We start from the raw sequence: 25,865 nt of genomic DNA on the forward strand, positions 1-25,865 counted from the left end.
GAGATACAGGCACCAAAGCCCGCGGACTAGTGCTGCAGGCCCAGCAGAGACGGAGGAGAGCCCTACCATACAGAGGCTTTTCAAATAATCGCAAGGACTATCCAACAACCCTGCTCCCATGCAACCTCCACCAAATAGCTGTACCCACACGCTTTCCAACTACAGGGGTCGGCTGACTGTGGACTGGTCCATCAGGACAGCTATGCTGCCTCCATTTCACCACTCTACTCCAAAGAAAACAAAACGCCCTCTTACAAAGCAACTGACCCTCTCAGATGAGACTCAATGTCATGTATATTTTTATTAGTTGGTTGTATTTTGGCTAATTTTATGATTTATGTGGGGCAGGGGGGTGCCAGGCTCAGGGGGAACATATCGCATTGTTTAGCTGATATATAGCTATGTAAGAGTTTCCATGTCTGGAAGGTCTCATGCATATTAATCAAGTTTGTACCTGGAGCTTAGACACAGCTGTTATGCCGGACCATGCTACTCTGCTACCTTGCAAGCATGTCCAGAATGCACTCATAATATCCATCCCACACTTGCATTATGCATCACGGTACTCATAGGCCATGCTCCCAGATAGCCGGTCACCTGTTAACATAACAATGATCTGCCTGCCTGGCTACCTGCATGTTTAAATCTTTCGTATGTTTTTTCTTCTCCTCTCATATATGCATAATCTGTGATTCCCACAGACTAGTTTAAACACTGTTCTAGCCTAATTAACGTGTAACACTACTCTCACAAACTGAAAGTATAAGCTAACAATAATATAAAAATGTGCCTTGTAACCAAATGTCCCGCATGTTTTGCGAGAAAAAGCTTGAGTACTGCTCTCGTGGCACCTCATGCCTGCTTGTAACGTTTTCTGTGCACTGCAAAAAATAAATAAAAATAAGTAATGAATTATGTAAAAATTGATAGCAGGATGGAAACATTTTATTCTAATGTTAGACATATATTTACAATCTACAATACACCCGGAAATATATTGCATGTTATTCAGCTGAAATTGTGCTGTCCATAACCCACTGTAAATTTAACATTTAAAACAACAGAGAAGTATCCCAATTCCCTTATTAACGGGACACTACAGGGAGTGCAGAATTATTAGGCAAGTTGTATTTTTGAGGATTAATTTTATTATTGAACAACAACCATGTTCTCAATGAACCCAAAAAACTCATTAATATCAAAGCTGAATATTTTTGGAAGTAGTTTTTAGTTTGTTTTTAGTTATAGCTATTTTAGGGGGATATCTGTGTGTGCAGGTGACTATTACTGTGCATAAATATTAGGCAACTTAACAAAAAACAAATATATACCCATTTCAATTATTTATTTTTACCAGTGAAACCAATATAACATCTCAACATTCACAAATATACATTTCTGACATTCAAAAACATAACAAAAACAAATCAGTGACCAATATAGCCACCTTTCTTTGCAAGGACACTCAAAAGCCTGCCATCCATGGATTCTGTCAGTGTTTTGATCTGTTCACCATCAACATTGCGTGCAGCAGCAATAACAGCCTCCCAGACACTGTTCAGAGAGGTGTACTGTTTTCCCTCCTTGTAAATCTCACATTTGATGATGGACCACAGGTTCTCAATGGGGTTCAGATCAGGTGAACAAGGAGGCCATGTCATTAGATTTTCTTCTTTTATACCCTTTCTTGCCAGCCACGCTGTGGAGTACTTGGACGCGTGTGATGGAGCATTGTCCTGCATGAAAATCATGTTTTTCTTGAAGGATGCAGACTTCTTCCTGTACCACTGCTTGAAGAAGGTGTCTTCCAGAAACTCGCAGTAGGACTGGGAGTTGAGCTTGACTCCATCCTCAACCCGAAAAGGCCCCACAAGCTCATCTTTGATGATACCAGCCCAAACCAGTACTCCACCTCCACCTTGCTGGCGTCTGAGTCGGACTGGAGCTCTCTGCCCTTTACCAATCTAGCCACGGGCCCATCCATCTGGCCCATCAAGACTCACTCATTTCATCAGTCCATAAAACCTTAGAAAAATCAGTCTTGAGATATTTCTTGGCCCAGTCTTGACGTTTCCGCTTGTGTGTCTTGTTCAGTGGTGGTCGTCTTTCAGCCTTTCTTACCTTGGCCATGTCTCTGAGTATTGCACACCTTGTGCTTTTGGGCACTCCAGTGATGTTGCAGCTCTGAAATATGGCCAAACTGGTGGCAAGTGGCATCTTGGCAGCTGCACGCTTGACTTTTCTCAGTTCATGGGCAGTTATTTTGCGCCTTGGTTTCTCCACACGCTTCTTGCGACCCTGTTGACTATTTTGAATGAAACGCTTGATTGTTCGATGATCACGCTTCAGAAGCTTTGCAATTTTAAGAGTGCTGCATCCCTCTGCAAGATATCTCTTTTTTTCTGAGCCTGTCAAGTCCTTCTTTTGACCCATTTTGCCAAAGGAAAGGAAGTTGCCTAATAATTATGCACACCTGATATAGGGTGTTGATGTCATTAGACCACACCTCTTCTCATTACAGAGATGCACATCACCTAATATGCTTAATTGGTAGTAGGCTTTCGAGCCTATACAGCTTGGAGTAAGACAACATGCATAAAGAGGATGATGTGGTCAAAATACTCATTTGCCTAATAATTCTGCACTCCCTGTATAGTCACCAAAACAACTTTAGCTTGATGAAGCAGTATTGATGCATAGATCTTGGCCCTGCAGTCTCACTGCTCAATTCTCTGCCATTTAGATTTTATCACTTTGTTGAAGCAGTCCTATCATACCTCCCTGCATGAGGCTTACTAAACACTTCCTGTAAAGAGAGATCTAATGTTTACACTTGCTTTATTGGCAGTCTGATTAATTTAGAATTTCTTATCTCCTGTACTGTTAATAAACTGCCTGCTGCATGAGCCTCCTGTGTATGATTAAAGTTCAGTTTACATAGCAGACGATAAAAACGTCAAGTTAACATCTCATTGAAAATTAAATTTAGAAATTAAATTTTTTTTTTCATGCAGGCTGTGTGAGTTACAGATAGTATTCTCCTGGAATAAAGCTAGCCTTTTGACTTCACTAAAGCATAAATTCGTTCTAGAACACCTTAAAAAGCTTTGCCCACCGGTCACAGTATTGTGAGAAGTTGGTTCATTATAATAGATTGTGGAAGTGTATTAAAACACAGATTATTTCTAAGGCTACAACTTTTCAAGAGCTTCGATTTTATCTTGGTAGTTTTAATTGAGTATATTGCTTTTGGAGATTAGTTTGCAAGGCATAAATGTCCTCTTGAGTACTGTGATTTGTTCCATTTTTCTTAGTCTGGCCTAGCAGCATTTGTTGTTACTTGAGCAAGGATGTTAGTTATGATGAATAAGCACTGCGCCAATCACATGGTGCTCCGACCTCCCCAAGTTGGCACCACACAAACTTCTCTGGTGTTTATGAAACCAGATGCTATCTCTGCCACTTTTTATGACGCAGTGTCAGTGCGCCACCATCATGACATCCCAACACAGAATTGCGGACCTTTACATACTTGGCTTTTGCATCCGTTTAGTGCTCTGTTGGTTTTTTTTTGTGAGCACAATAGTGCTTTCCTGGTTTCCAGATTTGTCTTGTCTGACTACTTTGTTATCCATATTCCTTGACCTAGCTTGGCTTATAGTGATGGTGTGCTTCTGGAATCCCAGAACGTGCTTTGTTTCTTTACTTTGCTATTTAGCGCATACTATAGGCATTGCATTAAAGCCAAAGTGTATGCTCCTCATAGGGAAAAGTAGTCCCTATTTTATTTTATATATAAAAAATGTGAGAGATAAAAATGAGGGGAAATAGTGGGATATAACAATACTTTTAAAAAATAAAGCTCACAGACAGACTATCACAGGCAAATTATAAATAAATAGACTTATGTAACATAAGTGAATCTGATTCAACCCCAGGAGGGAGCTTCCGCCAGCGATTAACACCCAGCCGTAAACAGTAAAAACCCGAGACGATACGTACGCTTAGACGCAACAACTGGAAACACACCAGACATAGGGCAAGGGAACGGAGACAAGCTCGACACGAGACATATCCCAGAGACCCAAACGCAACAGACCCCAAACGACCAAGCAGGCTATCCGGCTCCACATAACACAAACCCACTCACGACTTCATAGATATTTGCCAAGCAGGGCCGGTGCAAGGATTTTTGCCGCCCTAGGCAAAAAAATTTTGCCGCCCCCCCATATGTCCAGCCCACCATGTGACATCACAATGCCCCGCCCATATGCTCTGCCATATGGGCCAACGCCAGTCTTCACAAAGTGTCTTATCTGAAAAGACAGTGTGTTTACATTAAAAAGCCTACAGGCACAGGCTATAGACACCAGAACCACTACATTATGCTGTAGTGCTTCTGGTGACTATAGTATCCATTTAATGTGAGGTAAATTAGAGATTAGTGCCACTAATAATATATTGGATTGCCTACTTACCACCAGATGAGGACAAGAGGCTGATGATGGGCTCAGTCTGGCTCCACAGGTCTGGTGTAGAAGAGGCTCTCTGGAGACTGTTTTTAACAGTGCTCACAACAATTAACGAACAGGAAGCAGCTCCATTTTTTAGGGCCCCTTACACAGCTCAAGATCTGGGCCCCCAGGGGGCATACGCCTACAATGCCCACCCATAAATCCACCTACATGGCCCATCCATGAGTTGGGGATGTTTTATGTGTGCACTTTGTGTAAGGGATGTAGTGTGTTTATAGGGGATGTAGTGTGTGTTTGCGTGTAAGGAATGCATTGTATGTTTCTGTGTGTGTGTGTGTGTGTGTGTGTGTAAGGGGTGCAAGGTTTGTTTCTGTGTATGTAATTGAATGCAGTGTGTGTCTGTAAGGGGTGCATTAATTATGTAAGAGAACGTAAGGGATGAATTGTGTGTTTCGGGTGTGTCTGTGTGTGAGTAGGAATGCATTGTATGTTTGTGTGTGTGGGGGGGATGCATTGTGTATGTGTGTAGTGTAAAAGAGAGGGTTTGTGGGGTAGGATAGAGACTGAGATGGGAACAGCTTTCTTTTTTTTAAAAAAAAAATCATAGTGCTCTCCCCTCAATTATTGATTTCCCCTTCCCTTCTGTCCCTCCGTGTTCTCCCCTTCTGTCACTTAGTGCTCTCCCTTGGCCCCCTGTCCCTCTGCAGTCCCCCTTGGTGGTCTTCTCACTCCCCCCTCCCCCTTAGTGGTCCTCCCTCTCCCAAACCCCTTAGTGGTCCTCCCTCTCCCAAACCCCTTAGTAGACCTTCCCCTACTCCCCCCACCCCCTTAGTGGTAATCACCCTCCTCCCCTCTCCTTAGTAGTCCTCCCTCCTTACCCCCCTTTGGTGGTCCTTCCCCCCCTTAGTGGTCCTTCCCCCCCTTAGTGGTCCTTATCCCCCCTCCCCTAGTGGTCCTTATCCCCCCTCCCCTAGTGGTCCTTATCCCCCCCCAACCTCCCATAGTGGTCCTTATCCCCCCTCCCTCCCCTAGTAGCCCTTATCCCCCTCCCCTAGTGGTCCTTATCCCCCCTCCCCTAGTGGTCCTTATCTCCCCTCCCCTAGTGGTCCTTATCCCCCCTCCCCTAGTGGTCCTTATCCCCCCCCCAACCTCCCATAGTGGTCCTTACCCCCCCTCCCTCCCATAGTGATCCTTATCCCCCCCTCCCTCCCATAGTGGTCCTTATCCCCCCCTCCCTCCCATAGTGGTCCTTATCCCCCCTCCCTCCCATAGTGCTCCTTATCCCCCCTCCCATAGTGCTCCTTATCCCCCCTCCCATAGTGCTCCTTATCCCCCCCCTCCCATAGTGGACCTTATCCCCCCATCCCTCCCCTAGTGGTCCTTATACCCCCCTCCCTTAGTGGTCCTTATACCCCCCTTAGTGGTCCTTATACCCCCCTCCCTTAGTGGTCCTTATACCCCCCTCACTTAGTGGTCCTTATACCCCCCTCCCTTAGTGGTCCTTATACCCCCCTTAGTGGTCCTTATACCTCCCCTCCCTTAGTGGTCCTTATACCCCCCCCTTAGTGGTCCTTATACCCCCCCCTTAGTGGTCCTTATACCCCCCCTCCCTTAGTGGTCCTTATACCCCCCCTCCCTTAGTGGTCCTTATACCCCTTCCCTCCCTTAGTGGTCCTTATACCCCCCTCCCTTAGTGGTCCTTATACCCCCCCCCTTAGTGGTCCTTATACCCCCCCCTCCCTTAGTGGTCCTTAAAACCCCCCTCCCTTAGTGATCCTTATACACCCCCTCCCTTAGTGGTCCTTATACACCCCCTCCCTTAGTGGTCCTTATACACCCCCTCCCTTAGTGGTCCTTATACCCCCCCTTAGTGGTCCTTATACCCCCCTCCCTTAGTGGTCCTTATACCCCCCTCCCTTAGTGGTCCTTATACCACCCCCCCCCTTTAGTGGTCCTTATACCACCCCCCCCCCTTTAGTGGTCCTTATACCCCCCCTCCCTTAGTGGTCCTTATACCCCCCCCCTCCCTTAGTGGTCCTTATACCCCCCCTCCTCCCTTAGTGGTCCTTATACCCCCCCTCCTCCCTTAGTGGTCCTTATACCCCCCCCTCTCCCTTAGTGGTCCTTATACCCCCCCCTCTCCCTTAGTGGTCCTTATACCCCCCTCTCCCTTAGTGGTCCTTAAACCCCCCCCCCCTTAGTGGTCCTTACCCTCCCCTCCTGCCCATGTAGCGTGGCCGGGCGGCGCGGATGCGGGACAGGAACCTTTGTTTCCTGTACCCGGCCGACGGCGGAATGACAGGAAATGCTCAGCATTTCCTGTCATTCCGCCGGCGGCCGGGTACAGGAAACAAAGGTTCCTGTCCCGCGTTCCGCGCCGCCCGGCCACGCTACATGGAGAGACCGGCAGGAGGGAGTGCTCTGCGCTTCCCTCCTGCCGGTCATAAACCCGGCCGCCCTCCATGCAGCAGTGCTGCGCCGCCTGGGGCTTGCTAAAGCGCTCAGGCGGCGCAGCATGAGGAGGCGCAGCGGAGACAGGGATCTGGCGCCCCCTGGTAAGTTGCGCCCTAGGCAGCTGCCTAGGTCGCCTTACAGGTGGCGCCGGCCCTGTTGCCAAGTTACTCCCACGGGCGGGGACAAAGGATAGATTGTAGGGCAAAGTACGAACACTGAGGGACCTACCTCAAGCAGATACACGCACGACGCAAAGTACTAACGCGTTCCACACTCACAGGCTCCAAAAACACTAGAACACACAACTCTAGCAAAACGGGGAACAGTCAGTTACGTAAATATTTGGCTAAACTCATCTTCCAGGAGAAATGTCTTTACAAAAGTTAAATTAACTTACGATACTTAGGACCTGTGTGCCCGTCAACATTGTGGGCCTGTGAGCCCGTATAACTATTTGCATTAACATAGGGAAGGGAGAAAGGAGGGAGGGGAAAAGGAGAGAAGGGAAGAAAGAGAGAAGAGGGAAAGAAGAGAGAGAGGGGATAGAAAAAGAGAGAAAGGGGGAAAAACTACTCCTGCACAGGTGAATTGGGTGGTATAGGAGAAATGAAGCTTTGATAGAAATGAGAGTCTTGAAGCTGCCCATCCCTGACAAAGGGCGCACTCACTAAATGCACATATGGCAATTACAAATGTTACAAGACCATCATGAATCAGACTAAGCAAAGGTCATGCAAGCTCGGACATACACTCAATATTGCATAACTTTGTTTCCGCACAGGTTGTACATGTTATATGATATGTATTACGCTGATGGGGACCTGCGAATCCCGTGGTTATTGCTCAACCTTGTTATCACGAATAAAAATCGTATTTACAAAAAATAAAATAAAGCTTGCATAGGGACAGTGCCGCTGACTTTGGGGGCGTTACCAGCTGATGGTTTCTGAAATGTGTTCACATGCATGTAGAACGATTCCTTTTCAGCAGCAAGCAATAACATGTCAACATGTATGGCAGATCAACAATCATCATGCCGTAGTGAATAGTGATTCCCTTATGAAGAGAAAATAATAAGACGTATCTTGGCATGAAAAGAATGTATTCCCCCTCTGTTCTGATTAATGCAAATTAGTATACAGTATTACTGTATACTGTACCAGCAGTTTAACGTTGTCTAGGAAGTAAATGATTATTCTTACTGCGATCATATGATACATGATCACAGTGATTCAATGTTTTTAGAAAATAGTAATTATGCTCTTTACTGATTGAAACCTACATTCACAAGGTAAGGTTTTACTAGTATCAGACACACATCTTCCTGTTAAGAGTCTCTCTGTATGGATTTTAATGCTGTAGTAGTTACACAGAACCTAGCCTGGGGATGCACAAATGACACACACCTTTTAGTGTTAGACAGCAACTGAACATCACTTATTTAAATACAGAGGGTCATTCTTGAAACCAGTCATTTTAGAAAATTGAGAAGGGAATTTCAAATTATAGGCCGAAATAATTCCCCAGCTCTGCTATTTTTACATCTTGGCTAGTTTTTCCTAACATTTGCAGTTCCCTTCTCGTGTGTTCATATTTCCAGGTTAGTAAATACCCATGAAAGTTATTTACTGAACTAAGTGTTGCAGATCTACATCTCTGTTCAGTAAATACACTACCTACAGTTTTCGACAGCATAGGTAGGTATTTATTGAGCAACAACTTTCCAAAATTCTGACATTTTAACTCGTAGAAATGTTTTGCACGTATTTCAATACAATTCTAAACACGCAGGTGAATTCAAAGTGAATTTCAAATTTAAAGGAACACTATAGCGCCAGGAATACAAAACACTATTCCTAATATTATAATGTCCCTCTGCTTATACGGCCCTCCCACCCTGTGATTGAAGGGTTAACAGTTTTTTTTTTTAACTTACCTCTTAAAGCACCGATGTCCCTTGGCACTGGATCGGTCTATTCCTCCAGCGACGTCACAGCAATGAAGGAACAAATGCACATTAGAACTTTCCCACAGGGAAGCACTGTATCCATGCTTTCCTATAAGGATTTTGAAAATGCAGGATGTTCTCATGCAAAGCATGAGGGCGTCCAACGTCGTTTCATGGAGTAAACCCAATGAAAAGACAACCACTAGAGGTTCTCTTGGCCCTGTTTTACATGGCAGGATTAAAGAGACAGGAGTACTTCAATTAGATGAAGTAGTTTGGGTGCCTATAGCATTCCTTAAGGTTAGTGTAGCCGAACTGAAAGCATAGCTGACTCAGAGAATTTTTTGTCAATTAGGCTACTTTAAATTAAACCTGAAATTTAGTTTGAATCCACCTTGAATTCTCACATTGGTGAAATATCCTGAAATAGTAGAATAAAATAGGATACTGAAAAATGATTTAAAAGATCTTTTCATACACATAACACATTATTACACCAATAGGGTATACAAATAAACTTGGATATAGTTAATACTAGCTTATTTACTGTGCTAATCCTGAAAGTAATTTATTACAAAACAGTGGAATGTGGTGAAGTTGTAGCTAGGTTGCAATACTAAGACTGATGTAGCAGAATTGAAAAAATATCTCCAACTAATTTTCGAACTTGACTAGTCTGTCATATTAAATGTCAATTCTACCACATGACAGGAGGCTTCATATTTTGCATAATCTTTCTTTACTAACTCCACTGCAGCAAAGAAAAGTAATGAGAATACCGAGAACCAGAGAACCAATCACAAGCAAGCATAGGTTATAAGAGGCATGTGTCACTGCAGCGATTCCACTTTATTTGCTGTTCCATCACAAGATAAGTACAGAGTTGTGGTTATCCTCTCTCTGTCTTCTATTCACTTTAGTTTCTCTCACATTGGACTGTTTAGACTATTGTATCTATACACTTAATTCTTCCTGTGTTTCCCACCTACGGGTGGCTACTGCTGCCTCACTTCTGAGGCCTTCCCTCTTCCTACCTTGTTTTCCTTGGGTTCCCCTCTTCCTTCTGGGGTCTCTAGGACTTTTCTGTTGGCCCTGGGCTTCCATATGTGGAGGACCCTGCTTTTACAGGTTCCCGGTATCGTTAGCGGGGTTTTTCTCCCCTTCCCATTCGACAGTCTCGCCTCCGAACTTACCAGTTCGGGACCCAAATGCCCACTCACGTACGAAGGTCTGTTTCCAGGCGTTTGTGCACGGGAGTTCGTTCGGTAGGCAAACGCTCCAGGCCTTCGGCTAGTTGGCCGGGTTCATGTTCGTATATGAATGCCAGGCATTTGTAGGCATTCGCGCATGTTCAGTGGTTTTTGTTTTGTCCTGCTTCTCAGGTTCGGCTCATGAATGCCCTCCCCTCACATAGTTCAGGGAGGTGCTTACCTTCCCGTGATTTTCTGGGCGGGCTATCGGTGGCCATCTTGGTTTTTGCCAGTTGAACAAAACACTGCTGAAACTCATCCTGCTATTCTGTCAGACGTTACTCCTCATTCCAGACAGTACTTCTACACTCCCTTCAGTGGATATCAGTGGGACCAGGTTCAGGTTAGTGCTTTGCACTTGAGGTTGGATCAGTCCAGTTGGGTCTATCCCTTATTCTGGCCGGGGTGAGCCCCCACTTCCGTGCTGCTGAACGGACCTGTTTATGCAGGATTCCAACCTCCTGGGTGAGCCCCAGTGATTTCAAGAACCTTCTCCATCTGCTTATACCGGCCGTTAATATACAGGTTAACCTACACCTGTCTCGATGCCTTTCCTACCCTCCGTGCCAACACACTACCTGCCCTCACACTCTAGTCCACCGGGTGAGCCACGAGTGAGTTTAGCAAGTGACCATGGAAGAGACACAGACTCCATCAGACTTGCAGGCCATGATCGCTGCAGCGGTAGCTGCCTCTATGGAGAAGGTTTTTTTCCAAAACATTATCTACGGAACATGATGCTGCCAAGCCCTTGTCCAAAAGGGTCCATTACGTGCAAACTCAGAGGACTCTGATTCCTCCAGGGACCGCTCACGTCCACCTTAACGCCACTGGAAAGGTGAGCCAAAGCCAAAGAAGGCAAAGCCCCTACCAAGTGCAACCAGACTCCGACCCGTACTGCCCACAGGCCTGCACAGGTTTCCTCCTTGGAAGAGGACGTAGCTGGATGAATGGAAGGCAGCTCTGAGCCCAAATCTGACCCGTTCCTGACAGGGGACACATACCTGGGTGAGCCCCATATATGACGTCACTACAGCTCCCGGCAGCGCGCGAGGGAGCTGAGCAGGGAGAGCTTACACTCAGCGCTCCCTCACTGCCTGTCTGCCCCCATGCCTGCCCAGCAGCCCCACTAGACCCCAGGTAAGAAACCAACCCAGTCTGTGTATGGGTGTATAGGTGTATGGCTGTCTGTGTGTGTGTATACGTGTATGGCTGTCTGTTTGTATAGGTGTCTGTGTGTATGGCTGTCTGTGTGTATAGGTGTATGGCTGTCTGTGTGTATAGCTGGCTGTGTGTCTTGCTGTCTGTGTGCATGGCTGTGTGTGTCAGTGAATGTGTATGTGTGTTTCGGATTGATTCTGTGTGTCTGTCAGTGTGTGTGTCTCTGTGAGTGTGTGTGAGGGTTTCATTGAGTAACGGGAGGATCCACTTTTTTAAGGTGCGGATGGGGCGATTGGGGGTATGCCAGAGGCCGGACTCCGGACACTGCTTGTTGGCTTTTTTTGTTGGTTTGTTTTAAACAGGAGAAAGGGTTTAGTAGACGAGGGGGGACTAGGATTTAATAGACAGGGGGGGGGGGGGGCTGGGGTTTAGTAGAGGGGGTGAAAATTGATGTGTGTTTTTTTGCGGCCCACATAAACTTAAACTTTGTTTATTTGGCCCTTGCTAGCCTTTGAGTTTGATGTGTTTGACCTACACTAATGTTGTTTTTTTCCAATTGGGACTTTGTCGCTGGCCTTGTACGAGTTGTCTGTTTTAGCTAGTTACACTAGGTGGGGAGGACTGGTTTGCTCTATAATTATTATACTTTGCATAGACAGTCAGGGTATACGTTTTATTCAACCCTTTCTGGAGACTTTATATTCTTTATATTCTCTTTTCAGTTTAATTTGAATCTACCAGGATGTTTCTTCAATGGGACCTTCTTCATCATTCTACTTGGTACCTATAATTGAACCCAAGACGTTTCTTCAATGGAACCTTATTCATCGTGTTCGTGTTTAAAGTTTATCACATCATGTTTCTTCTACTGTTTCATTTTTTAATGGACTTGTGTTATCGCAGTGTTAAAGAGGAATCGCTGCAGTGAGACATGCCTCTTATAACCTATGCTTGTTTGTTATTGGTTCTCAGTCTTCTCATTACTTTTCTCATTTACCTTGCTGTTATGGAGTTAGTAAAGAAAGGTTATGCAAAATACTCGCCTCCTGTCATTATTAAGATTATTAGTACGCTAAAGCTAAATCTCCAATTTATTGATTAGTGAATAAGGGATCCATGCAGTAACAAAGGCCAACAGAAAGTGATGTGTGGAGGGTGTAACATTCTTGAACCAATTGAAGGGATAGACAAAATTCAGTTAAAATGACTGGATTACAACTGGATTAGCAATTCTTATATCTACCGGGTCTGGGCAAAATTATTATTATTGCATTTATAAAATGCCAACATATTCAGCAGCTCTGTATAATTAGGGGAGAATGTACAATATACACAGACCGATACAAAATGTACAGAGGGTCCTGCCCGTGCGCTGAGGCCTATTGAAGCTCTTTTATACAAAGTGCCTAGTTATATAGCACATGAGCTTACAATCTAAAATAACGACTGTGTCTTTAGGCAAACCCCCAAACATGTCACTTTTTCCTGGTCTTTACTACTGCATGGATAACTCATTCACTAACCAGTGAAATAACATTTATTTCAGGCAAAACTATTATTTGAAGGCCGTTATGCACAGCCAATGTTATATGAAAGAACTTCACAATCTAGTTCAGTCCAGGAACAAGAAACACACTTTGTTATCCTCTGAAGAATTAAATAGCAGATGCCTGGGCCCTGTTCCAGCATGTTAATTATGTTTTGTTAGAATACATTGTTTGCTTGTTTACCTATGGTACAACACTACAGAATAGGTTGGCACTATATAATTTTATTGTAATTGAATGTCCCTTAACCCTTTAAGGACACATGACATGTGTGACATGTCATGATTCCCTTTTATTCCAGAAGTTTGGTCCTTAAGGGTTAAAGGAACACTGCAAGCACCATAACCATTAAAGCTCACTGTAGTGGTAATGGTTACCTTGAGAAAGGCCAAAATGTTGGGAGGGATATTCTGCTGCCTGTATTACAGTTTGAGGTAAAGTTTATTGAACAAGCTACATATAAACGTGTCACATTGTTAAGTACTTTTTACTCATGTCTTTGTGTCTAATGGATGTTTTTTTTTTTTTTTATAGCTTTCTTTGTTTACATATACCAGGATATATATTTTTCGATAAAATTAAATGAAAGATTCTTTGCAATTTATTTGTAGTGTATTTAACTTGTGATTTACTTCCTTGCCACTAGAGGGAGTGGTTACCAAGTAAGCTGCACCACTATTCTGTTTAAAGGGACACTCCAGAATCCAGACCACTAAAGCACTTTAGCTTGCTGAAAAGCTTAATGTCTGAATAGTGTGTCCTATTTTTTTTTTCCATTTTGCAAAAAGTGCAGATTTCAATAGAAATTTACACTTTTATAAATTATACTGGTTACACACTCCTGGCTTTTCAAGCAGACATCATTGCCTGTTACTTCCTGGTTTGGTTAGCACAGTTGCACTAAACCCAAGAGGCAGCAGTTGCCCAGAGCACATACCTTGCAAAGACGTCTTATTGAGCTGCATTGGTAAGTCTGATTGGACAGTCTCATAAAGTCTGGGCAGGGTTAGAAGAGGAGTACTTGCCAACGTAGCAGTCAAGAGAACTGCAGTTTTTGCAAGCACTTTTCAGATATATCCCTAATGAAAAAATGCATAATTAAATACATGCAAGTTTTCATTTGGGGTAAAACTACTAAACAGGGATTTTGCTATTTGGGCAGTGAAGTGTCCATTTAAGCCTAGTTCTTTGCTTTGTGTACACCTAATAGATCTACCAAGCTGCACTCCAAGAGTAATTAGCCAAACCATTTAAGAATGGATTGACAATTTACCTGTGGTACACAGGGTATTCGTCAACCCCTCCCCTGTTGCTGGAGGCTCCTGAATATAGAAAATTTTCTCCATACTTACCGTAATTTTCTTTTCCTGGCTATAATTCATGGCAGCATCACTAATGGGTTAGCTCCGCCCCTAACAAGAACAGGACAGGAAACAATTAATCAATTAATCACCCAGACTATAGGTATAAAAGGTCCCTCCTCCTTCTAACCCACAGTCTAGTATAAAGCTAAAAAAAACTATTTGGGAGGGTTGCTGATGCTGCCATGAATTATAGCCAGGAAAAGAAAATTACGGTAAGTATGGAGAAAATTTTCTATATTCCTGGCCATTCATGGCAGCATCACTAATGGGTAATACCCAAGCTCCGTAATTAAGGGAGGGTGAATAAAAAAACGAGACTCCAATATTATGCTGCAAGGAGATGTAATCACAAGAGTGTCACTGAGGACAAAACCCCTCTACCTGAAGGCTGATGAGGAAGAGACCACCTCCAGTTTGTAATGTTTGATGAAGGTTATAGGTGACGACCAGATGGCTGCCCTGCACATGTCGTCAGCAGGAACCTCTGCCCAATTAGCCCAGGCGGTGGTCAATGCTCTCGCATAACGGGTCTTTATCTTTTCCGGAGTAGATAGATTTGAGTTTATATGCCATTTTTATGGTATTAAAAAACCCAACGCCTGAAAGTAGCCGTAGAGGCCACCTCCACTAGTCTGTATCCTGACGGGATAATAAACAATAGCTGCGATTTTCTAATTCTGATTGAGACCTCTATATATTTCATTACACATTCTCACACATCCAACTGATGGAGTTTAACTTCTTCCGCAGAGGAGGGGTTTTGGTAAAAAGATGGTAGAACCACTTCTAGAGCCAAGCGAAAACTAGAAACCACCTTAGGTAGGAATTCCATTCTAGGTCTTAGGATAATTCTATCATTGAAAACCCGAACGTGATTTGGATCACTGGAGAAGGCTTGAATTTCAGATATTCTTTTGCTGTAGTGATCGCCACCAAGAACAAGGTCTTGTATGTCAGATTAATAATACCCAACTCATCCAACGGAGCAAAGGGGGTTTCTGACAAAACATCCAGTACTACAGGAAGATCCCAAGGAGGAGCTTAGTTTCTAGATGGAGGTCTTATGTGTATAGCTGCCTTAAAGAACCTCGCAATGATAGGGTCTAATGCCCAGGAGGTGTTCACACAGGGCCGATAGAGCTGATGACTGCACTTTCAGAGTGCTCCAGCTTAGGCCTTTTTCTAGACCTTCGTTTAGAGATTCCAGAATATCTATTTCCGAAGGCTGTAGGAAATTCTTGGATTTCCTTTCTGCGCATAATTGAAACAAATCCCATATCCTGTGGTAACATGCAGAGGTGGAATTTATCCTGTATTTTAGCAGTGTATTCTCCACCGGCTCTGGTACTCCTTGCTCTAAAAGTCTCTGCTTTTCAAGAGCCAAGCCGCCAATTTCCATTGGCTTGGATTGGGATGCATCGCTGGACCTTGTATTAACAGATCCATTCTTGGAGGAAGAGGCCATGGAGGACCCAAACACATTTTGTTCAAGAGTGTGAACCACTGTCTTCTCGGCCAACTCGGAAGTATAGCGATCACCGTCTTTATTCCCTTCCGAATTTTTCTCAACAATCTGTGAATCATAGGCAGGGGAGGGAATGCATACCCCAGATCGAAGTCCCAAGGACAGGAAAAGGCATCTTGTCCTGCTGATTGATATTCTGCCTTGAGAAAAAAATAATAAAAAAATTTCAGGACTTGAGCATTCCGATATGAAGCCATCAAATCGACCTGGGGTGTGCCCCACCTTGACGCTCTCTTCTGAAATACCTCTGGGTTTAATTGCCATTCTCCTGATAGAACTTTCTTTCTGCTCAGATAGTCTGCCAGAACACTTTCTTTCCCTGGAAGATATACTGCTTTCAGGCCCTGTAGCATGTCTTGAGCAAATTCCATCAATGGAAATATTTCTCATAATAGAGCCTTGCTTTTTGTTCCGCCTTGTTTGTTTACATGTGAGGCCACTGCCTTGTTGTCTGTTTGGATTCTCACCCAATTCGTTATTGCTTGCCGAAAGCTTTGTAGGGCATATAATATTGCTCTAATTTCTTTAGGTTTTAGTGCAACTTGCTTCTCTCTGTGTCCATGAACCTTGAATCCCATCATTTTCCTTGTAGACTTGCGTCTGTAGAACTATTATCCATGTTGGATCCTCCAGGGGAAATCCCATGGATAGGTTCCTGGTTTTCTCCCACCAAGTCAGGTCGTCAATTGTGTTTTGAGAAATAGGAATATTTCGATCACATTCGTCCTCATGTATTGAATTCTTTTAGAAACTGCAACTGGATGGGACGCATCTTCCACTGGGCCCATTTCTTAATTTCTTCATCCACAGACAAATTCACTTGACCGATTACCGTATCTATGGCAGTCCCCAGGAATATAATATTCTGAGAGGGAACCATCATACTTTTCTCCATGTTCAGATTCCAACCATGGTTCACGAGGCTATTTATGACCCTCTGGTTGTGGAGTGCTACCGTCTGGTTGGATGTACCTATAATCAGAAATTCGATTGACGTCATCCGATCCACCACACTGGTGTTTGGCAATTTCTTCAAGTTCAGGATAAGTCTCCACTTCTTTTGTGGTATTGGGGCTAAAAAAAAAAAAACTGAATAATTGTGCCCCCTCTTCTGTTCTCTTTTTGGAACGTATTCTATTACATGATCTTTTAGGAGTTTTGCGATGCAATCCTTCATAGCTTCTCTTTTTCTCCTTGCTACCCGAGACTAGGTAAACACATCCTTTATTGGAATGGTCTCGAATTCTAACCTGTATCCTTCTTTTAAAGTATAAGCATACTTACAAAGTAAGACTAGATTGAGATAGAATGGCGCCAAGCAAGCTAGCTTACGGTACCTGAGGTTCCTAGTTGGTCTCCCATACAAGTACTAACCAGGCCCGAGTCTGGATGGCTTACGAGATTTGACGAGATCAGGCATTTTCAGACTGGTATGGCCGTAAGTACTGGTATGGCCATAGGCTCCTTAGTGGTGTCACGGTTCTCACCGTGACATCCAGACGCCCAGATGAGGTCACCCCAAGAGTGCCCAGCAGGGGATTGAACCTGGTTACTTTGTAGTCCTGGGGCTGCTATATGCCTCTGAGCCACCATACAGCTCTTGCCAATATTGAAAGGACCCCGGCGCCTGTCACACTTCTGACCTGGACAGGATAAAATAGATGCAGTCTTCCTCCTGTAATTCCTGGCTGGGCCGGCACACGTTCAGAAGTTTACACCCTGTCTTGCTACTCTTCCTCTGGAAGATTGTTGCTGAGTGTTTCTCCAATTTGGTCTGGCATATTCTTTCCCAGGATTATATCTCCTGCTTTCTTGAAAGGCACGGTTTTATATCGCCTATCTTCCCATGTTGTAGAACCGTATTTTCTGACTTTAGGAAGAAAGCTTTTCTCCCATCTTTAGCCTTATGTATAGCTTCATCCAACACCTTCCCAAATAGGAGATCACCTTGAAACGGAAGGCACACAGGGACGCTTTTGAGGTGTAGTATGCTCTCCAGGAGTGTAGCCATAATGCTCTCCTTGCTGTTATAGAGAGGCCCATGCTTTTAGCCACCATTCTGGTAACATCCAGAGATGCTACAGAGCAAAAATCAGTTGCTAACTTCAAATATCTCAGTCCTTCCAGCAGATGATCTCTCCGAACTCCTTTAGTGATATCCTCTTCTAAGTTGTCTAGCCATACTTTGAAGGCTCTAGTGAACGTTTGTTAACGCTACTGCTAGATGTAGTGCTGATCCTAAGGCCAGGTATGACTTTATCAGGCTGGCATCTAGCCTTTTCTCCATCGGTTTCTCAAATAAGCCATGGAGTCAATAGGAAGGGCTGTCTTCTTTGCCATATGAATGACTGCGGCATCAATCTTGGGGACAAAATTCCCGGTTTTTCAGAGTCGCTTTCTTGTGAAATTATCTCCTCTATTGTAGAGTATACTGGAAAGGTAGGTCTATTGGTTCTCAAATCCTCAAACTATCTATCGGATTCCTTCATTTCCTTTCTTTTTCTGGGAATCTCAGGGTCTCTCTGCTTATGTTGATCAACTTATCAACTGATTTGAATCCTCTTCTCAGGCGTTTAGATGAGGACATCTTGCTTGTGGATTTGAACCCTTCTGCAATCGCCTCTGCAATCCATTTCTTTATTCTGTTTGTGGAGACTTCTTCTCTCCCTTACTTCAGCAGCTTCTGTCAGACAATCCTGACATAAGTTTATTTCACTGGTTGCCATTTGTCTTAGTGAATCCTCATTAGGACTATTCGGGCTGTCAAGAAAGGCCATATTAACAATAATATATTTTTGGCCCATAGTGGCACTCTTTTAACCCCCCCCCCCTTTAAGGGATAAGCGTATATGAGGCTCACCTATGTTTTCTAGAAACAGATCTTGAGGCAGAGTGAGAAGCCATCTATTTAAACAAAAAAATATTTTTGTTATCCTATTACTTTGAAAAAACTAAACAGAAGAAAAACAATATAACCAAGAAAGAAAAATTTCTTTACCTTATATATCCAGAATCAGTCTAGTGCAGCCTTAAACACACCAAAACTGTTCCAAACTTCAGCCAAAACATTGGAAAACCCACAAAAAACGCTTTTTTATATGATTTTCGGATTGTAATTTTTTTGCGCGATATCTCTTTAAGAGTCCGGCGGTTCGCGCATGCGCAATAGCAACTCCCCGACGCCGATGCTACTGCACATGCCCCGCCCTCCGAACCCGGAAGTAGCACCCAGCCGGTGCAAACAAGCAGGCTTTCATTCTCCAGAATGAGAAAACACAAGAGAACACAATTAAAACACTATACTGTCGACAGCTCCGACGGCGCTCTGCACAATCCACCGAATATCACAAAATATCCAGCCCATCCAATCAAGCCAACATAAACATCCACACACTGACGTCCTCCGGTGTCGGCACATGCTGTTCTTTGCAAACCCCGGACAAAACCGGCGACGGAAAAAGACTGTGGCCTACCATCTCCCTGCACGCCTGGAAGACCTGTTGGGGCGCATCCCCCTCCAGAGAGAGTGGGACTGGAGCACGGAACACCCCTCACCAGCACATCAACCCTCAGCCATGGGGAGACGCTCCCAGAAACCTCAGCAAGGTACAACAAGCGATTCCCAAGACATTGGGGCTCTTTTGCAACGCCAGGCCCAGCCCAAAATGGCGGCCCCAGTATCCCAGGAGGTCCCTGTCGACCCTCATACCCAAACACCTGACCCCCCCCAAGCTCACACCCCACCACAAACTGCAGAGATAACAGCTGCAGGCTTCCCTGATCTGACAGCCCTGGCTACCAAGCAGGACATTAAAAACTACCTCACCGAATTTCGCCAGACACTAGCCACGGACATAGCAGTCATCCAGGCTGACCTACAGGTGGTTACAGACAGGGTCAGAGCCACTGAAGAGGACATCATGGATGTAAGGCAGGAAGTGTCCAATGTGAAGGACTCACTGCAAAAGGTCCAAAAGACGCAACAAGCTTTCACCGCGCACCTTGCCACGATGGAGGACCGCTCCAGACGTAACAACCTGAAGATAAGGGGGGTGCCTGAGTCTGTCACCATGGCAGAATTGCCCCACTACATAAGACGACTAACAGCCTCACTACTGCCACCACAACAAGCCAAAAAGCTCGCATTTGATAGCATGTTTCGCCTACCAAAATCACCAAGGGCCCCAACAACTGCAGTAAGTGACATCATAGTCCGCTGCGCTTTAGCCCAAGACAAACAGGCACTCTTCTCAGCCCTACGTAACCAAACACCTTACACATTTGAAGGTGCTGAATTGTCCTTCTACCAGGACCTATCCAGGTCCACCCTGCAATGGCGCAGAACACTCCTCCAAACTACGAGCCAACTGAGAAACGCGGGAATACTATACCAATGGACCACACCACAAGCTCTTACGGTGAGCCACAATGGGACCAGTCACAAGATCACCTCAGCTGAAGAGGCACCGGCATTGCTGCGGACACTGGGACTGTCCGCCCCTGGAGAGGAGTCAAGAAACCGGAGGGGAACACCAACCTGGGACCCAGCCACAGTAATCGCCTTCACCCCACGAGACCGCACGACTACAGGAACTGGGACATGACTGGGCTCAGAACCCAACAGGCAAAGGGCAGCTATGGACTGCACCCATTCCATTATGTTTTTTCCTTGTTTTATTAGCTCTTTCTGCTTTTTGTTCAGCCTCTGGCTAGCCATGGCTACCAAACCCAAAAAACCCTCCTTGCTTAACAACTGGCAAAGGTCTGTCCTCCATATGAGACCCTACAAAGAGGGATAACAACACACAAGATAGACATAGGGCAAGATACCCACCATGACTCCCCCCCCCCCCCCCCCCCCCCCCCCGCAGCCCCCTTGGTTAGGGGCACTAATAGCTAAAAAAGACCCAACCTCCATTAGCCGCAACTATTATATACACTAAACCAGAACACCTGCTCAGCACCTGAGGCACAAGCTGACACTCACACTCATGTACTTCAGCTCACGGCAAATTACACAACACCTGAATGCCAGTAGCAATTCCAATTGTTCTAGCATAGAGTTGCTCAACTCAGCTCTCAGACACGCCTGCCTAGCTCCCATACAGGCAGCACACACCCACAAGCACAGGTCGCAGGGTCTGGATAGTGACGCTCTTGCAGCACCCACTAGATTGAAACACAAATCCCAGGGTGGTACCTAAACCTAATCTAACATGCTATAGCATACTATATCACAGCACGGGTTACCCTCGATAAAAGCTAAACGTTTACTATTGTTATATTTGTGAAATGTATGGTTCAAGCCAGGATTCCTGGCCTACTGTTTTAGAAAAAAAAAATGGTGCAAATTTTTCAACATGCTCTGGACACGCAAACTACTTTTATTGCATTATCTGTCAATGCCACGTCTTTACCTGCATATGTTCTTTTCCTTGCACCACAAAAATAAAGAATTACAAAAAAAAAAAAAACACTATACTGTCTACATGAATTACAGCAAGCACATTCAGGGTAAGACCAAGATTTTCAGTCACTTACCCAGCTTCTCTTCTGCCACAATTCTGAGGGGGTTATTGATGCATAAAGGGGAATTTTTAAGGATACACCGACCCCACATCCTTTAAGTTTTTAACAGTCCTGTTATTCTATTAAAGAGGTACATATACTATAATGTACCTTAACTCAGTTAGTCCTGCTCTTGCAGGCTGATTACTGAGTTCTTCAGATAAAGAGAGGCTGAACTTTATCTGGAAGGAACCCATGGTACACATGGGAAGGTGGCCTCAAAAGAAAAATATGAAAGGTATAATTCCTGTTTGTCCTGCTAAGGACAGAAAAAAAGACTGTGGGTTAGAAGGAGGAGGGACCTTTTATACCTATAGTCTGGGTGATTAATTGATTAATTGTTTCCTGTCCTGTTCTTGTTAGGGGCGGAGCTAACCCATTAGTGATGCTGCCATGAATGGCCAGGAAAGGACCTTTTCTATGTTTTACTAAACTAAGCCCTGTCATGCAGGGATGTTTCATTGGCTGAAAGTATCAGTCTTCCTAAAACGTTTGCATACTTACACTGGGAGGGCTCCAGGGCATCCCTGGCCCCATAAACACTACAGTGAACATTTATAATGGCGCCTGCTGTCTAGGGCTGCAGTTGTAGTATATATGATTGTGGTTTTGTATTTTTATGTTTTAAGTGTGTTTGAGTGCATTTATTTTCTCTTGGACTTTCCTGTGCTCCCCAATTCCTATACCTCTAACCTCTTTCAATCTCACTCCTGCCCATTTCCCACACTCGTTCTTTCTTTGTATATAGTGTTTCCTTGATATGAATTAATTATGTTTTCTTTCATCAGAAATGCATTGAGATTATTCACAAGGCTATACCGGTTTTAAAATAATTGAACTCAATACATAACTCAGATTTCTTTCTCATGACACCATCTTTCCCTCCTATTTATCTCTCTCAGGCCTACCCAATTGCATAATTTTCCATCTACTATCACTCATGTGTCCAATCTCCCTCTATTCATGTTACTATCTTTATCATGCTGCGCATGTATAACTCTCCTCCACCTTTCTCTAATCCTAATATGAACTGTAAAGGTGTATAAATTATAATGCAAAAACAATACAAGTTATACAAGTGATACTTAGTAATGTATCACTAATAACTGTAGCAAAGTCACTAAGTATCACTTGTATAACTTGTATTGTTTTTGCATTATAATTTATACACCTATACAGTTCATATTAGTAGCCACTGAGCTTTACACGCTACATTGTCTCCAATTTCTCCTGTTGCTTTTATAATTTTTTCTTTTCTATATTTGTTTTAGATTTATTTATTAAAAGTTACTTTTTAAAGCTTACAATTCTTTCAGTAAACTATACACAGGTAGAATGGCCCTTTTTTCCCTTTTTTTTTTGTTTATGTCCTATGATATTCACCATGTAGGGGTTACCCCCTTTTTGTGCATTCTACCTTGAGTTATATAAAATTAGGCTCGAGGTTGACTTTTTTTTTTGCTGTCTAATTTAACATAAATTTAGTGTTTTTTTTACATTGGCTTGTATCCAGTGAGCTTTACAAATTAAAGGAACACTATAGTCACCTAAATTACTTTAGCTCTACATACCCTCGAGCAAGGTACCCATGCCCCCTTAAGGACATGCAGTGCAACCCCAACATGCCAGTACTTAAATAGCGGCCAAAAACACTCTATCCTATTGCTGTATGTTATTGTGTTCCCTTAATCACACCAACCTAGCTAAACTATCTGCTTGATAACAATGTTTGTACATAATTCTGTTTCCCACGTAATGCCACTGGTTACACTCCCAGCCTCGGACTCCAGGCCATTCCCAGGTTAGTTAGGATGATCGTACAACTCAGCAGGCTGATAACGTGTGTTAGTCAAGTCGAGGGTAATGATGACATATACTCTTAAATGTGGCCAGCTTATGTTATGCAGCCGTCAGACAAGGGTCCTAGAATGTATTTAGATATCTCCATTAAGTGTCCATGCCATGCTAATGTCGATTTTTAACCGGCCTGATGGTGCTTCTTGTTACACTCACTTGCCTCACGTAAATAATAGCCTCTGACTGCCGCTTTTCTGACTAAAACACACTCCCTTAGACGACCCACGAAACATAACACTAAGGCACCAAGAAACTGGAAATGTACTCGACAATGCTACTACTTGGTAACCTATGCTGAACCACTCATGTACCTACCACACTTTCTCTTGTACTCTGCATAGTAGCCTTGATAAAAGAAACACATTTGAGCAAGCGTACATGCCTGGTGACACAAACCTTATACCTTTATGCGCCTCACCACCTTAGTCACAAAAACGCAGCCTGCACACCCCCTAGTTACTTAACACGTAGCCTGACTAAGCTGATATAATGTACACGTGACAATACTGTTAACTATTCCTCGCAGACACACTACATGAAACATGCTTGTATCCTTGACTTTTACCTCAGCTTGTTAACAACACGCTATTGTTCATCAACATAAAAATATAAAAATTAGGCATTCATGTTCAGGAAATGTATACGACCACTGTTAGCACTGTTTTAACCCTACTTTGTAAACCATATATGCATCTCCCACTCTTTATTCTGTACCCCTCAAATATGCCTTAATAAAAGAAAGATTGACAAAAAAAAAAAAAAATTACTTTAGCTAAATAAAGCAGTTTTAGTGTATAGATCATTCCCCTGCAATTTCACTGCTCAATTCACTGTCATTTAGGAGTTAAATCACTTTGTTTCTGTTTATGCAGCTTTAGGCACACCTCCCCTGGCTATGATTGACAGAGCCTGCAAGAAAAACAAAAACTGGTTTCACTTTCAAACAGATTTAATTTACCTTAAATAATTGTATCTCAATCTCTAAATTGAAATTTAATCACATACAGGAGGCTCTTGCAGGGTCTAGCAAGCTATTAACATAGCAGGGGATAAGAAAATCTTAATTAAACAGAACTTGCAATAAAGAAAGCCTAAATAGGGCTCTCTTTACAGGAAGTGTTTATGGAAGGCTGTGCAAGTCACATGCAGGGAGGTGTGACTAGGGTTCATAAACAAAGGGATTTAACTTCTAAATGGCAGAGGATTGAGCAGTGAGGCTGCAGGGGCATGTTCTATACACCAAAACTGCTTCATTAAGCTAAAGTTGTTCAGGTGACTATAGTGTCCCTTTAAAGGGACACTCCAGGCACCCAGACCACTTCTGCTCATTGGAGTGGTCTGGGTGCCAACTCCCACTACCCTTAACCCTGCAACTGTAATTATTGCAGTTTTTCATAAACTGCAATATTTAAATTGCAGGGTTAACTCCACCTCTAGTGGCTGTCTATTAGACAGCCACTAGAGGTCACTTCCTGGGTTCTAGCACAGGTTTCCTGTGCTAGAGCGTCGCTGGACGTCCTCACGCTGTGTGAGGACCTCCAGCGTCGCTCAAAACCCCATAGGAAAGCATTGAAATGATTTTTCAATGCTTTCCTATGGGGAGACGTAATGCGCATGCGCGGAATTTCCGCGCATGCGCATTAGGTCTCCTCGGCCGGTGAGCGAGATTAGTCTCGCCCACCGGCCGACGTAATCACTAGGAGGAGCGTCGCGGAGGCGGAGACAGCGGCGAGGGACATCGCCGCTGTCCCAGGTAAGTCACTGAAGGGGTTTTCACCCCTTCAGTAACCGGGGATTGGTGGGTGGGAGGGAGAGGGACCCTCCAGTGCCAGAAAAACGGATCGTTTTTCTGGCACTGGAGTTTCCCTTTAAGCAAAAATAACAGGTTTAGAGACAAAGGATATACAATTGTGCAGAGGATATAATAATAATTTGACTGCAGCATAGATGCTCCATGTTCTCAGGTAAAAATTGACTAAGTTGTACAGTTTATAAAAACAAAAAAAAGAAAGAATTAGGTTTTCAGGAATATCCCGGTAAAATATTGCACCCAAGGGAAAGAATACCAAACAACTTCATTGGTTTGTTACCATGGTAAATGACAGTGATTCACATCAATGTCGGGACACCAGCATGAGTGTACAGATATTTCATGTCAAACAGGCTAAGCCTGACCTTGTTTGAAAATGTATATTTGTACAGCTGAACTTCCTACAGGCTTTAGATGTTAGTCATATATTAATAATAAATATTATAGTGCTGGTTCTGATAACTCAAAATGTGAAGTCTAATCATGTGATGAATGTAAGTCCTTCCAGTGCATACACACAAGTTGTTTAATGATCTATTTTCCGTATGGGTTAATAATACATTATCATAAAAATAAATAAATAATCATTTGTAAAAAATATAAATATTGAACTGAAGTAATGCATGAATCTAAAGCAATGCAAATATAGCAATAAACTCTAACTATGCATGTATTCAAGGTAATGCATGGATCCGCGGTGAATACAAATCTCGGTGACAGGAGAGAGTATCACAATGCAATAACCAGAGCCGGATTTACCATATTTACCATTAGGCAGAGTCGGCATTGCTGATAGAGGTGGTGTGTGGCAGGTGCCTGCTCTGACCATTTAAACGTGCAGGCTTTTTTTAAAGACTTGCCAGCTGTGAGGGATTAGGGAGCTTTCTATGCACATGTTGCACAATA

General features: G+C 43.7%; 1 pseudogene; it reads right to left on the reverse strand.

The window, feature by feature from the left end:
- Positions 1-17,049: 17,049 nt before the first annotated feature.
- Positions 17,050-17,168, reverse strand: LOC134613212 (5S ribosomal RNA; annotated as a pseudogene).
- Between the last annotated feature and the right edge of the window lie 8,697 nt (positions 17,169-25,865).

This window comes from Pelobates fuscus, chromosome 5 (genome assembly GCF_036172605.1).
Source record: "Pelobates fuscus isolate aPelFus1 chromosome 5, aPelFus1.pri, whole genome shotgun sequence".
Classification (NCBI taxonomy): Eukaryota; Metazoa; Chordata; class Amphibia; order Anura; family Pelobatidae; genus Pelobates; species Pelobates fuscus.